This window comes from Scardinius erythrophthalmus, assembly GCF_964197995.2.
Source record: "Scardinius erythrophthalmus genome assembly, chromosome: 5".
In the NCBI taxonomy this organism is placed as follows: Eukaryota; Metazoa; Chordata; class Actinopteri; order Cypriniformes; family Leuciscidae; genus Scardinius; species Scardinius erythrophthalmus.
Window position 1 is genome coordinate 12,681,494 of NC_138225.1, and position 3,762 is coordinate 12,685,255.

Consider the following 3,762-nt stretch of genomic DNA (forward strand, 5'->3'; position numbering starts at 1 on the left):
GAATAGAAAACCTGTAATGAGCGTCAGGGGTGTGGACGAACCCTCTTATTCAGATGTAGAAACTGGGATCTTTTTTACTAAGTTCTGAAGCTAAAACAAAACATTCACCGTCTAACTTATGAACTCGAGCTATTTTCTCGTAGGTAGAGGAAATATTAACAGTCTAACTTCACTAAGAAGTTATTTCTGGCGTCTAAAACCGTAAACAGATACTATTCACAAATTTCACATTCGAACCCTCAATATTACCAGAAAGTTTTTTTTACTATTATTATTTTAAAGCCTTGAAAGCATACTAAATAGGTCATTCCTCTTATAACAAAATATTAGTCTAATTTGCATATTTTGCTATTCAGAACGCGCCTAACTTAAGGTTGTCTAAATGTGTTTTTATCTTTGTTTTAGCTGTTTGTGTGCATGATTGTAAAGTGGAGGGATAATAGAAACATGTTGTGCTCTCATACAGTTTATTCGGTTAAAACTATTTAAATATACTCCGGCAAAGAACACATACTGTGAAGAATAAGGTCTTTCATAAACTGGTATGACCGGTTGGTTGGCACCGCTAAGCTTTTTGTTGTCGGGCGTCTACATGTAAAATGTTGGGAACGGCGCCCTCTGGTGTTCTCCTAAAGCAACAGCGTACAGGAGACTGTAATATTACACTATATATTTATTTTACACAAAATAAATGGGCCATACCTAAAATGGCTAAACATAAGCTTTTTAATTTTCTTAACCACGAACTATTGGTCAGGAAATTAGCTAAATTTAAGCAAATGTAGCCTACTAGGCCTACTTAAAAAGCCATGAAAAACATCAAACACAGAATGAAGTTTTTGGCAGAATATGTGGAGTGATGAATCACAATGAAACACGAGTTGCTTGGTGATGCTCTCGAGCGGTGTCTTCCAAAGAAAGCATCTGAGAAATATAATAATAAATGCATCTCAACCGTGAAGTATGGAGGAAGAGTGTCGCCCCTTTCACACAGCGCAATGATCCCGGCAAATTGCCGGGAAATTGCCAGAACGCAAACACGACCCGGGATGGTCCTCACTGCAGAGCACGAAATCCAGGGGGACGAGTTGACTCCTCCCACCTTGCATATACCTAAACCTTCCCATCTCCACCCCCTGATCCCTAAACCCACCCCTAAACCTACCAATCTCCACCCCTTAGATCTGGATCCAACTCCACCCCCTGATCCCTAGACCCACCCCTAAACCTACCAATCTCCACCCCTTCGATCTTGATCCAACTCCGCCCCCTGATCCCTAAACCTACCAATCTCCACCCCCTGATCCCTAAACCCACCCCTAAACCTACCAATCTCCACCCCTTCGATCTGGATCCAACTCCGCCCCCTGATCCCTAAACCTACCAATCTCCACCCCCTGATCCCTAAACCCACCCCTAAACCTACCAATCTCCACCCCTTAGATCTGGATTCAACTCCACCCCCTGATCCCTAAACCCACCCCTAAACCTACCAATCTCCACCCCTTCGATCTGGATCCAACTCCGCCCCCTGATCCCTAAACCTACCAATCTCCACCCCCTGATCCCTAAACCCACCCCTAAACCTACCAATCTCCACCCCTTAGATCTGGATTCAACTCCACCCCCTGATCCCTAAACCCACCCCTAAACCTACCAATCTCCACCCCTTAGATCTGGATTCAACTCCACCCCCTGATCCCTAAACCTACCAATCTCCACCCCCTGATCCCTAAACCCACCCCTAAACCTACCAATCTCCACCCCTTAGATCTGGATTCAACTCCACCCCCTGATCCCTAAACCTACCAATCTCCACCCCTTAGATCTGGATTCAACTCCACCCCCTGATCCCTAAACCCACCCCTAAACCTACCAATCTCCACCCCTTCGATCTGGATCCAACTCCGCCCCCTGATCCCTAAACCTACCAATCTCCACACCTTAGATCTGGATTCAACTCCACCCCCTGATCCCTAAACCTACCAATCTCCACCCCCTGATCCCTAAACCCACCCCTAAACCTACCAATCTCCACCCCTTAGATCTGGATTCAACTCCACCCCCTGATCCCTAAACCCACCCCTAAACCTACCAATCTCCACCCCTTAGATCTGGATTCAACTCCACCCCCTGATCCCTAAACCCACCCCTAAACCTACCAATCTCCACCCCTTCGATCTGGATCCAACTCCGCCCCCTGATCCCTAAACCTACCAATCTCCACACCTTAGATCTGGATCCAACTCCGCCCCCTGGATCTCATGTACTGCAGTGAGGTGCTACTGGATTGATGCTGCGATGCTGGGTTGGGGACCTAGTAACATTGCCACTGGCAGTGTGAATGAACCAAAATCAAATGAACCCGGGTCAAATCCTGGGTCACTTTATCCGTGTATTTTCCGGAATCTCTGTGTGAAAGGGGTATTGTGTTGGAAGCCTTTTTAGGTGCTGGTATTGATGATGCTTCACTGTGAAAAGTCATTTAATGCTTTGGAGGTCAGAAGAATATTGCAGAACGGCTCGCTCAAATGAAAAGTTGTTATCTAAAGAGAAATGATGAGATGTTATTTTTCAACAAGGCAATGCTCCTGCCCAAACATATATCATGATTTAACATGATTTTACCAGAGGTGGACAAAGTACACAACTTGAGTGAAAGTACAGATACTACTGGTCAAATATACTCCATGAGAAGTTGTAAAGACCGATTTTTACTTAAGTAAAAGTACAGAATTACTCGTTTTTAAAAGTAGGGCTACTTAAGTATCAAAAGTAAAAGTCAATGCATTAACTGTTTTATTATTGTTCCATTGTTGTGTGTAATACTTACAGTACCTTATGTCTCTGAATCTATGCCTGCCTACCCTCATATCACAATCAAATTTATTTCTAACACAGTTCCAGTAGTGTGGGATTGAATGTGAGATTGAATAAGTGCACTCAATAATGTCCACCTAAATGGCTTTAGTATAGTATGATTTTACTAGAATAAATAAAATAAAACACAATATAAAGCAAGGTCCTTTTTTTAGTGCAGCCAAAAGTAAAGTACACCACAAAACAACTTATGCAAGGTCTTGGTTTTAATGAGATTTTAAAGACACTATACATAACTATGATCAATGTAAGACACTAAAATAATAAATTACAGTGGAAGAGTAAAACAGCACCAGAATGCATCAATCACATTGGGGTCATCATGATGAACTGCTTCAGTTTTGTCTGTCCTCTATGCCAGTGAGATATTTATTTCAAAAATAATTCGCTTTAAATAAACGAGCTTTTATTGACGTCAAGTCAGCTGACGACAACAAGAACAGAAAAAGTCCATTGGTTAAAATAACATCAGTTTGCTTTACCAAGCCAAAGTGGAAAGAAAGTCTGTAATGTCAGAAAATAAATCACAAGGCACCTGGCATAAAAAGCAAATCATTTAAATAAATTAACATTTACATCTAAAAAGCACCCTGATTGAATTTAACCTTTGAGAGTTGGGAATGACAAGTTGAAAACTACAAACCAACAATACTTATCCATCATATTAAGATAAATAAAACAGCAGACCAACTGAGACTACAAAGATCAGTCATCCATATCATAATATAATGTCATAATAGAATTTAAGAATCTAAGAAATGAATATAGACGTTTAAAAATTTACTGAATACGTTTAACCGCTCAATAGAGTGGCTTTACAGTCACTTGTGAAGAAGTCGTTTCTTTATATTTTATGTCATATTCAAGTATTTTTTTAAGCAA

The 3,762-nt window shown here is 41.3% G+C and overlaps 1 protein-coding gene across 1 annotated transcript in view; it reads right to left on the reverse strand.

Moving 5' to 3' along the window:
- Positions 1–3,070: 3,070 nt before the first annotated feature.
- Positions 3,071–3,762, reverse strand: part of gltpa (glycolipid transfer protein a) — a 9,190-nt gene continuing 8,498 nt past the window's right edge. Inside the window, exon 5 of the mRNA XM_081365957.1 lies at positions 3,071–3,762. This exon is cut by the window's right edge and continues 617 nt beyond it. The gene's annotated coding sequence lies outside the window, so the exon portion shown is untranslated.